Genomic DNA, 12884 nt, shown 5'->3' on the forward strand with positions numbered 1-12884 from the left:
CAATGACTCTTGAAATCCATGAATAAGAGTGCCATGCAAATATCTTTCTGTGCCACGGCTCACGCTGGGTCCTTCTTGGCGCATGGCAAGTATCCATTTCGGAACGTGTATTTTTTGCGTTTCGCAAATTGCAGTTATAGCATGTTTTTTTTCTGCCGTTGTCTCTGTTCCGATCATCACAAGACATTCAATCTCGGCGTCCTCGGTCACTTGACAAAATCTTTGTGCCAAAAAGCTTGCATACGGTGTAGAAATGTTTGACCATAGCACATAAAGTGGCCCTTGATTTAATTGTGCCACAATTAATGCTTTGTTGTAATGTGTCTATCTTTCCTATCTCCATGTCATGCTGTTCAGGATGTTTACATGTATGAGGTAACGTGTTCCCAGAGTATGGGATGCCGTGTGAGTGAGATGCTTTCCCTGCGCTACTCTAAATTCTTTAATACACAGTTATGAACCCCTCCCAATGGTATGTATTCTGCCAACCTTTGAACCCTGAAAAGTAGATCCATGCAGGTTTGACAATGTGGCCAACTTTGCACCAGACCTGCAGATGAACTACTGTTAAATCTCATTTACCAGTTTAATGGTATCCACTACAGTGTGTAATTTGCCTTCTGACTTTGAGGACATTCAGACACGTAATCACTCATTTTACTATAGCCAGTAAGGTAGCTATACGGTAAGATAGCTCAGTGGGTTGAGCGCTCACTGCTGCAATGTGTGTGTGATTTGCAGGTTTGAATCTCTGAAAAGATAACTTAGCCTTTCATCCTTCTGAGGTTGATAAATGAGTACCAACACAGGTTGAGTGATATTGTATGTGTATTTGTTCTATATAAAGTGCTTAAACGTAAGTGCTATATAATAACACATCATTATCATTTGGCCTGGGCTGTCTGCTTGCATTCACAGTAATATGGGCCTATACACACTGGTAATAACGATACATATGGTGATCCATTCTTGTATGAAATGCATATCACATTACAGTTATATTGTAACCATATTTTTCAGAGTGTACTTAGGAACAATGCTATGTGATGCCACTTCCTGTTTTGTCAAGGGGTGAAAGGTCGTGTTCCATCGCTTCCTGTGATGTCACGTTGGGGTGTGGTCAAATCACATCACTTCCTGTGATGTCGTCAAAGGTCATGTGATGTCACTTCTGCTACCCCTGGCATTTTGGTGAAATTACGTCCTTGATTGCAGGGCTTCTGGGCTGCCACTGCCCCAAGTCCCTCACTTTCAATGTCAACATGCTTCTTTTCACTCCACTGCAGCTGCAGCACCTACTTTAGGTAAAGGGCTGATGCGCCCCGTTTCACTTTTTATGTTTCCTGCTGCCCTTTTTTATCATGAAGAACTCCTTCCGTGCTTCAGCAGCATTCCGTAATTGAAGCTGGGGAGCGTTTGCCACACTAGGTGCAGGGTTGCATTTATGTATTCATTTGGGACATTTGGTAAGTGCAAGTCTATCCATAATGACAGAGAGGTGCTACATTTTCTTTTAATGAACAAAAGTGCATTCATTTCCATTCACAAAAATGTCACTCTGCATGTGCTCAAACTATAACTGATTGTCAAATTAAATCTTGGCGGGAAAATGGCTGTGCTGAGTGATTTCAGATTACCTGCTTCAGAGTTATCTGCATGAACGCAAATCTGCACGTGAATGGTGCGTTGTTGAGTGACCAACGAAATGGCTGCAATGTAGAGGAGTTCCATGATGGATCAAAGTAAATGATCTTCCAGCTGGCAACGAGATCACCTCTGAACTCCCAAAAGAGCTGCCTGTGACAAGTGTGGCCATGAAAGGGGCACTGCGATCTTGCTGCTGCCTGTGCTGACTCTTGTTGACAGACGAGACAGTGCAGGCGGATCTGCGTGAAAATATCGTATTTTGTACTGCGAGGTTCAAAACCGTCCATGCAAAACACTGAATTGTAGGTATTTTAAGACCCTTCCGCAGCTCCCCTTAGTCCCTGCACAGCCCCCATCTATTTTTTGGAGGAAATACATTGCTTTGCATGCAAGGTTTTCTACCTGCCAATAATTGGATTCAGTATTTTGGAGTGATACCGTGCAAGGGTGGCCACATGGCAGTGAAAATGAGCCAACCCTGGCTGGGACCTGGATGAGACAAATCCATGTGCTCCTGGATTCTTCAGACAGGGAGCCCGGCTTTGATCTGCTTTAGACACAGAGCAACAGGATCCATTTGGCATCAGGTCCTGCATGCTGATCACGTTCAGCAGTTAGCGGATCGCACAAAAGGGTATCGCACTGGACGGAATTTGGATAGGGAAGCGGCCACGTGGTCGAGACCTCCACTGGGACGACTAAGCTCGAATGAGACATGGTCTCCAGGTAAGGTTTGCCTCTTTCCCTGGAGACCACAGAGTGGAGGGTCCACAAGACTTCTCTCACCTCTTCTCCCTCGCCATTGCCTCTGTTCATCACAGCCTCCCTGTGGTGATTGTGCAGCACTGATCCACATTGTGAGGGACTCCTTGCAAAATAGACGCTGTTAGAGCGCAGGGACACCGAGAAACTAAACTGGCGAACAAAAGCAGCAGACCGTCTTTTGTAAGAGTGGGGCAGGGCATATTAATTGGCTGTGCTACAGCAATCGTTCTCCCATTATATTGAATAGAGGAGGTACATAGGGCGTGCTAATCTTGCAGCTGATGAGTGGCTCTGAATCATTAAGCAGGCCTGTTTCCACATAAACAGGTTGCACCCCTGATGTTTTCACCTGATTATAAATTGTGGGTACAGGAGGTGGTGTAACACTTCTCGTCCTTCCCTTCAACGGATCAACAATAACAATTGATAGCTGACAACCCTTGTTGATAACAACACATTGTGTTCTCAAGTGCAGTGTGCATGGGACTGCTTGTGTCACAATGATAGTGGAAAACATGGCTAATAACAGACTACAAGCCACGATGGTCGATACACACACAATGCCAAGTCAAACTCCTTGGAGGTTTTGCCCCCCAGCCTGAGACACATCCCATTCACTTCGAAAGCACCAAGTGAGCAGTCAATGGGTGGGTCTTCGGGAAGGAATGAAGGCCAGTAATATAGTACGAAACAGAAATTATGCACTTTATCATGACTCATAGAAAGCTTGCAGGTGGAAAACATCTGTAGAAGACTACCCAGTTAGGAACAACATTTAGGCATTCACGAGGATCAATTCTCTAAACTACGCTCACCTTGAAAAAACCTCAAGGAAGCTTTGGCTAAAATGGACCGACTTGAGAGCTGCTTACAGCAGAACAATATTAGTATCCTGGGCCTGGCATAATCAGACCCCATTGAGAAAAGTGAACCTTTTATAGAAAATCTGCCCCTGGGAATGCTGGCCAACCCAAGAGTGTGCCAACACTTCATGGTAGAGCATTCACACCATTGTTTGTGTGCAAGACATCTTTCTGGTGCATCATCACACCGAATAATAGCGGGATAGGGACGCCATATTGAAAGATGCAAGAGACAAAAGTAAGCTCCACTACAGTTCCTCATCATTGTATATATTACCTTATTTTGGTCTGCTGAGGCAAGAAGAGGAGAAGAGATTCCAAGAAGCGAAAACAATATCATGTCAATCCAGCATTCAATACACAATGCTCTTCCCAGCAAAACTCAGAGTATCGCTTGATCACAAAACTGTTTTTTATGGACCCAAAAAAGTCCACAAGGTTTTCCAAAGACAAACTCAGAAACTGGGGTTCAGTCTCTCAAAGACGCACAATAGAGCCTGTTTGCTAGCTATTCAATCTTGTATGTCTATGTCCTCTCACTATTTAACACTAATCCATCAAAATGGATTTTTTTTCCTGATGTCACCATTCCTTCCCCCTTTCCCTCCATGTTCTATCTTTTTCCCTCCCTCCTTAGTCCCTATGTCTGCATTGGCTCACAATCTTGGAGTAATTTTTGTCGCCTTCTTTTATTCCCATTTCACATGTCGTCTATTTCCCAATCTTGACGATTTCAACTTTTCAATATCCATAAAGCTAGCCGTTTCTTAACTTTCCATGCTTCCAAAATACGAATTTGGTCTTTAGGTTTCTCTCATTTATGCTATTTATGTTTACTTCTTGGTCTTCCTGCTTACCATCTTGCTCTACTCTGCTCTATTTATCACTCCTCGATCTGCGTACTTTGGGATATCCGTGAAAATTTCGAATAAAAAAAAAACAATGGTGAAATAACCTTATTTTTCTGACCAGAAAACAAAAATAACTTTTCGCTTTTGTACTTTTTTTAATAATGCAGGGGGAGACCCTCCGCAACTCCCTACCCTAACGAATACCCTTACCCCACCCCCACTTATTATTTACTATACATATACAAAAATACATACAATTTTTGGTTAAAAAAAACTTCATTTCTCCTCCTTCTTTTGTATTCATTTTTTTCTACGGGTTCCCATTCTTTGTACTCTCTCTCCTTATGATTCTATTTCCTCTGCTTTGCATTCTCTTCGGTGGCTAACCCTTTAAGCCGATTTACTTTTTTAGATTTCTCTGCTTTGTATTTAAATGTCTCTGTGTCCTTTCTCCCCTCTATCTCTCATTCCTAGACTTCTACTCTCCTTCTCATTCGTTTTGCCCCCAGTGCCTCATTCTTTTGGTTGTTCTCCACACTCCCTGTGCCTCATCTTGTTTCCGCTTGTTCTCCCTTCTTGCCCATAAGCACTGGAATGTCCCCCCTCTTTCTATTCGATCATTAACTTCATTCTCACTTTCAAATCTCGAAAAAAGAGCACCTGCATGCTAATTGGTTTTACTATCATATTCTATTGTTGTACTGTTTTGACCTCTGTAAAGTGCTTGGGTTTTAAGAGCTCTATAAATAAAACCAAATACAAAATATATTTGTGAAGCCTTATTGTTCTAAGAAAGGCTTTATCTAAAACCCCTTATTTCATGGAGATCAGGCTAATTAATCTTTTTCTTTTTTTTAAAACAATGTTGGTTAGAGGGAGACTTTCAAGATCTGTGTCAGAGGGATTTTCATGTCATCTATACGCATGCATCAGACACTATTGAAGGCAATTTCACAATGCTATAACAGCAGTACATAGTAGATGGATCTTTGGAGATGCTGGGAGAAATTTCGGAAGCCGTCAATATGTTTCAAGGGGCAGCATATAGGGAAATCCAATTTTTAGAATGTCCTCAGGCTGCTAAATGCTACGGGTAGGGAGACTGACCTGGGTGCATGCTGTGGTGGTCAATCCATATTGAAAAATAAGTGCAGGCAGTGCAGGACATAACAGAGGTAGAGGGGCAGGGGGAAGGCATTAGGGCTGTTAAAAGATGCCAGCCCAAATGCTGGCTCCCCACACTGTGTACAGCGCTCCACTGATCTCGAGCTAGGTCTGTGCTTTAAACAAAAAAAATAAAAAAAGATGGTTCTCTTACAACAAATAACAAAGCTACTAATATACATGTTTATTTAAGCATGTTATAATGAACTGTACACCACTAAATTTGGGGGATGATGGGAAGATATATCCAATGTTTTAGATAAAGTTGCATTGGGTTGACTGGAGCAAGAGAAAGGCAAGCTACTGAATACCCCACTTACACCTGAAGAGATCAAGAACAGTATAAAAACCCTCGGTATGAACGGCCTCCCTGCCAACTTTGACAAAGAATATGCAGAAGAAATTGCTCCTGGTTTATTGGGAATGTATGAGGTATCTTCCCAGAGAGGTAGACTTCCCACCAAGGCAGCTTTAGGAACAATACTACTGAAGCCAAACAAGCCTCAGCATGAATGCGCCTCTTATGGATCGCTCTCATTTGTCAATACAGCTCCCCCAAACCCTTTTTGATAGTTCAAGATCAAGTAGGATTTGCTCCCAGAACATTCTATTCATGAAAACTTACGTAGATATTTTCTTTGGTGAATAATATCAACGAGGAACTGACTGTCGTTTTTGATACCCTCAATGCATGCTTTTGATTCTGTGGAGTGGCCTTTTCTGTTCAAGGTCTTGCAGCTCAGGTACGGGGTTACAATACCTCATATGGATTCACTTGTTATATACGCACCCTAGGGCGATCCTCCTGACCAATAGGATGTAGTCTGGAAAAATATCCTCACAATGTACCAGACAGGGCTTCGCTTTATCCCCTTTTCTATTTTCTCTAGTCATAGATCCTATTGTCTGCTAGTAAAGGAATATCACATTCATCATGGGATACAAATTGCCCCCTCCTCTACACTAATATTACTGAACACCGATGAATTGTTATCATAAATTAAACATCCAGGGCAAAATCTAACTCCAACAGGAGACGATATAACGATATAAGGGGAATTGTATGGATTGTGTGTAGACTGGGATAAATCAGGCTACCCCTCTTGATGCCAGCCACTACCAGAAGGTGGAAAGCAATAGGTTTTATTTGGTGTGGAAACTCCATTAAGGACATCGTCATAGTGATTTCCACCAGCGAAAAGTTAAAATATCTAGAAAAGTATGTAGAAATCGTAGCAATATTTGAGCCGAAGTTGCAGCAATGGGTTCAGATGCAGCTTTCACTTATGGGTAATATTTCTCTAACGAAAATGGCCATCGTTCCCAAACTGCTTCACATTTTCAATAATGGTCCTATTGTTCTACGCAGGAGATATTGGGATGGCTAATGGAAAGTGGTTATAATCTCGATAGGAGCTGAGAAACAGCCCGGCTTCTCCTATGATATCCTCACAAAACTGTACCAACAGGGAGGATCACAGTTCAAAACTCAGAAATCTATTATTTTCTTGAGGAAGTGCATTTTGCAATATAATGGTTTACTGAGGAGCATCAATTCATTCCCGCATGTGACAATAGGAGGAACAGTATCTCTACCTTTTTTTTTTGTATTTAATCATTAGATTTTAACAAAACAAGAGAAAACCACCCAGCACTCATGGTAATAAAGTCCTTGACCTTACATTGCTGTTATTTATGTTGATGTGGTTGAATATGGTTGAAGTGAAACGGTGTTTACATATTTTAAAATATTGAAAGTAGCCACATGCCATTGAGTTCTGTCACCCCCTATCAGCCTGGCCCAGGAGTTATCTTGGTCACTTAGGGTGAAGTCCGAAAGAGTGTCTTTCAAGTACGTAAGTCTTATTCTTCGAGTACTCGAGCAGGAGAGAAGCAAGTGCCAAATTGCCTCTGTCACCATCGGTTGGGTACAAAAGCGGCACTCCTTTGTTGTTGATATTCCTCTGATTGCCAATATTTCATTAGTTGGCAGGAGGTTAAGTCTCGCTCTCATTATGAGATCTCGTGCTGGCCTTGAAGGAAACTTCTTAATGTATGGCTGAAGATCATTTAATTTCCTGGTGTTAGGAGGAAGATGCTGTACCAATTTATTACTTGACGCAGCTTCTTTGGTCTTTATCCAGTCTATCCAGTATCTCTACCTTTGAAATGGTCTTCATTCCTCTGGGCACACAATACCTTTCCCAGATCGAAGTTGCAAATGGTACACACTACATGGAGTGCTTGGCATGGGTTGGCACGTTCCCTAGAAGAGCAATGGTTGCATTCTCCCAGATACGACAATCGTGACGCTGGATATCACCACAAAAGGAAATTCATATACCAAAGGGTTGTTCATACCATGGGCACAATGAAGGAAACAAAGTCAAGTTAACGCATTCATTATTTTTGATAGTATACGCTTATGCTCGCACTGAAGACCAATATGAAAAGTCTTCCTGAGAGGCCACATCTACCGTTGCACAATATGTGCGTACCCCACTGAAACACGCTCACATAATGTCATCATTATACAAAATGGTACTCACCCAAAAGATAAACCACATCGACAAAGCATGGTTTAGATAGGACAAAACAGTGGGAATACAGTGGGATCGGGCGTGCATACAGAATGAAAATGTTTTGCTCAACTATAGGCATAAATTAATTCACTTTAAATACCCACATCAGATTTACCACATCCCGAAGAACCTAATTGAGCATATCCCAAGGACTTCCGATACATCTGCGAGGTGTAATATATTCATTTAGCCTGGTACTTCCCCAGAGCCCATCCGCACTGGATCAGGTCTTTCAAACGATGAATGAGATCAAGAGCGAACGCAAACCACCATATCCCAAGACATGGCGATTGGGGCTGAATGATCAGACCAGTGTTAGAGGAAAACGATTCCTGAGTATCGCATCCATTGTTGCCAGATCGATGGTATCTAAGAACTGGTATAAGGGCCCGTACTCAACAGATCGATGGGATCTAAGAACTGGTATAAGGGCCCATAGCCACCAGATTGATGGTACCTAAGAACTGGTATAAGGGCCCGTAGCAACCAGATCGATGGTATCTAAGAACTGGTATAAGGGCCCGCACCCACCAGATTGATGGTATCTAAGAACTGGTATAAGGGCCCGTACCCACCAGATCGATGGTATCTAAGAACTGGTATAAGGGCCAGTAGTCACCAGATCGATGGTATCTAAGAACTGGTATAAGGGTCCGTACCCATGTTTAAATCCTGGTTCGAAAGCTTCAGTGATTTTTGAGGCATGCAGAGATGTTATGGTCCATTATTACTTCTTCCAGCAAGACCGAGGACACGGATGGATCTCATGTTCTCCTCTGGCACACGGGAACATAGATGAGCAATTGGTGAAGAACCGTGAGCTTCCGTTATGCTGCACTTTCAATGAAGGGAATTTAAAAACATGATCTTCAACAGAATAGACAGGAGGTAGTATACCAATAGGTAATTCTATAATTCGTGCTTGTGAAGCAGAGGGTGTGCCTGCAAGAGTAGCTGTGGACCGGCAATGTAAACCATGGACACGCCTGAAAGCACAGGTAGTGCTTGCGGATCCACCAAAAGGAGCCACTCCCACGATCCTTATCTCTCTTTTTCCAGCAGGGAAGCAGTACACTTTTTTTTCTACATTTCTCCCTAAAAAAGACTGTTCCAAAATGTGACTTGGTTGTTGTTTGTGATTGCACGTATTCTGTAGATGTGATTTGCATGTGATTCAAATGCTGCCACCAGCGTAGCACACCATTTGCCACAGAGAAGCACAAAGCTATTTCTCTCCTATGTCCATCCACAATGCTAATAATGGCGTTCCTTTACCTACAGAAGGACTGGTAAAGTGGGCACAGAGGGCCTGATTCTGAGGTACATGCAAAAATAGAAAAGTGTTCTCCCATTAAGGAAGAACACTTTTCTTAAAAGCGTAGAATGTGAGATGCACGCAAAAATGGAAAACGTTTCTTTTGCATGTGCCTGATTTACGTCTTGACTACAGCCCTAGCAACCATCAGGAATACAGGGTAGTCACTGCAAGGGGATTCTCCTCCCTAAAGGACTAGTTTTGCCTGGGGAAAAAGGGGCGTTCGAATACGGAACCTCTGACGTGGCGTTAACATCTACTGCACACGTTTTCCTTTATAATGAAGGCATTACAGCACTAGAACAACACTTTTCTTATTTACTGAAGTGTCACAGCCACTTTCGTAAATAGGTAAAGTGGAAGACTTTTTAGAAATGCTCGTAATGTAAATGGTGTACACACTGGCCCCATGAAGACAGATTTCATCAGCTTTTACAGCTGGAAAGCACAACATCTCCCATCCAATCTTTCCACCCACCTCAGAATGCTGGGGCTGAAAACTAGAGGGGAGAATGTCAGCTGTTTACACTAATTGTATACCGCGCTCAGAATTGGCCCAAAGCCTCAACTTTTGCATGGCCCTTATTCACGGCCTGACAACAGTCCTAGCAACTATCAGGAAAGCAGGGCAGGTTCTGTGAAGGCCCTCTCCTTCCTAAAGCCCTGGTATTGCATATAACAAAATTAATGACACTACAGCACCTCTGAGGTGACGTTAACATCTACTGCCCACTTTTTCCTTTATGGTGAAGGCCTTCTTAGTCTGCAGCACCACTGTTCTTATTTTCTGAAGGGTCATGGACACTTTTCGCAAACAAGAAAAGTGGCAGTACCATTTGTTGTAGGTTAAGCTGAAGGTATCGAGAGGCACCTTGCGATACGCAAGACGCGCTGTATTCATTAAATGAAGCAGGCCAATAAATCAGGAGCGGAGACAGGTACGTCTTGACTGGACTTTAATATAACTCGAACTGCCGAACTGGCGGTAAGCCCGCCTTCCTAACCACGTGGGTCGCAGCCCACTCGTAACTGCAATAGAGAGAGGACTGTCCCCTTCAAGTACATTAATAACAATGAACATAGGACATTACATCTTCCCCCCCCTTATCACACACTTTACTAGTGTTCAGTTGGCCTCCTCAATCCATCTTGTGGGTTTGCGAATGACCCGTTTGGATGGGCTGCGCAAACGTGGGACCTGGTTTACTGCCGGGCCGTCACTATCACTGCAGCTATCGTCAGCATCTCTGTCCTCTTCCTGATACTCAGAGTCTGTCTCTGAGGAGGCATCTGGCAAGGTTGTTGGAGTGTTGATGGGGTTATCCGTGTTGTCAAATGTTCTGAAGAAAGATGAGTTCCGGGTGACTGTACCTCGTGCATTAGCTGCCGTTATCATCGAACCCTGGATGTGGGTTACTGTCAGGGGGTCTGGCTTGAAAGCAGGCATGTCCTTCGTGATTTGTTTTTGTCTTACCAAGACTTGATCCCCTACTCCAAATTGACTTGGTCTGGCCTGTCTTCTGGTGTCTGCATACTTTTTCATTTTGTCTTTGCTCTCTCTGTCCTTGCTTCTGGCCTTCCTTGTATGCGAGTGTTCAGCCATGGCTCGTGTGTAGTGAGGGAGTCTTGTTTTGATGACGCGCCCGAACATTAACATTGATGGACATTCCCCCGTTGAACTGTGAGGCGTGTTCCGGTATTCTCGCAGCAAGGTGCAGATGGCTTGCATGAAAGACCCATTTGTGATGGAGCAAATCTGGAGCGTGCGTTTGAGGTTTCCCATAAAGCGTTCCACCATTCCATTTGCCTGTGGCCACAGTGGTGTGACTTTGTGGTGCTGAAATCCTAGGTGTTCTGCAAACATTGCAAAGTCATGTCCAGTGAAGGGGGGTCCATTGTCTGATTTGACTCTGGATGGAATGCCATAGTCCGCGAAGGTTTTGTCCAGTGCTGGTATGACTGCTTGTGCACTAGTCGAGTGAATCAGGTGAACCTCTGGGAATCTTGACATTTCATCTATGATTACTAGCACGTATTTGCCATTTGCCAGTGGCCCAAACATGTCCACCGCAACTTCGTCCCACACTTGTAGAGGCATTAAAGATGCTTGGACTGGTTCCGGAAATGTGCGAGGTGCTACTGCCTGGCATGGTAGGCATTTCTTTAGTAGTTGTTCCACCCGCTCGTCTATGGATGGGAACCATACTTTTGTTCTTAATTGTCTTTTTGTTGATACTATTCCCCTGTGTCCCGCGTGTGCAATGTCTAATATCTGGTCTTGCAGGGCAGCGGGGATGACTATTCTGTTTTCTTTGAGCAGTAGGCCTTCCGGTGATGTGGACAGTGTGTCACGGACAAGTTTGAATGTGCGAAAGTGTTGTTCCTCTTCCGCGGACAAGAGTGATGCACCTCTTTGTCTGTTCTGCCACTGGTTGGATTTTAGGCATGTTTGTATCATTTGGAGTAGGTGGTCTTTCTGTGTTGCCTCCAGAAGCTGTGCTGTGGTGACGGACTTGGGTAGCGCACTGTTGATCAGATAGCGTAGATATTGATTTGCTTTCTGTGACTGTCGTTCATCTTGCGCCGGGAGAGGATATCGTGACAGGAAATCTGCGGGATTGTTGTCCTTGCCAGGGCGGTGTATTATTTTGAAAGAGTACTCTTGTAGTCTTAAACCCCATCTAGCGATGCGTCGTGGCATTTTGGCTGTAGGTTTACCGTAGATAGTGGTAAGGGCCTGGTGGTCCGTGATTATAGTGAATGGTCTCCCATATAGGAATAGGTGGTAGTGTTCGCATGCCCACACTACTGCCAGGCTTTCCTTCTCCGGTTGGGAGTACGCACGTTCTGTAGCAGAGAGACTTCGGCTTGCATAGGCTACTATTTTCCTCGGAGAGTCGGGTGGTGCTCCACGTTTTGATTGTGCTAATATGGCTCCTAAACCAACCGGGCTGGCATCTACTGTGAGTTCCGTGTCCAGCTCGGGGTCGTAGTACGCCATGCAGGAAGCGGTTGCAATCCTTCTTTTGATTTCTTGAAATGCTTCTTCGCAGGTGTCAGACCATTGGAACTCCTGGTTCTTCCCGGTGAGCAGACGTAGGGGCGTACTCACGGAGGCGAAGTCCTGGATATATCTGGTAGAATAGCTCGCCATTCCTAAGAAAGAGCGTACTGCTGATGCTGACGTGGGTGTAGGGGTCTCTACCAGTGCTTGGACCTTTTCCGGGTCAGGTTTTAGTCCATCTTTTGAGAAGATATGTCCGAAGAATTTGAGAGTGGATTTACTGATCTCACATTTGTCTGGATTGAGGGTGAGATGGGCGTTCTCTAACGCCATGCAGACTCTCCGCAATGTGTCATCATGACTGTCTTGCGTGGTGCCAAATACCAGTATGTCGTCCGAGTAATTTAGGCAATTGGGGATGTGTTTGATCACCTGATGTATTTCGTTTTGGAAGATTTCTGCAGCTGACGATACCCCAAAGCTGAGTCTTTTATATCTGAAAAGACCTAGGTGAGTCGAGAATGTGGTGATATATCTCGAGTCGGGGTGTAACTCCAGCTGGTGGTACCCTTTGTTCAGGTCTAGCTTGGAAAATACTTTGGAGTTGTGTAATAGGTGCATCATATCAGTCATTCTTGGGGCCAGGTGTCGTTCCCGCTCTATGGCCATGTTTGGGGCCCTCATGTCAACGCA

This window comes from Ambystoma mexicanum, chromosome 6q (genome assembly GCF_040938575.1).
Source record: "Ambystoma mexicanum isolate Mex_15411 chromosome 6q, UKY_AmexF1_1, whole genome shotgun sequence".
In the NCBI taxonomy this organism is placed as follows: Eukaryota; Metazoa; Chordata; class Amphibia; order Caudata; family Ambystomatidae; genus Ambystoma; species Ambystoma mexicanum.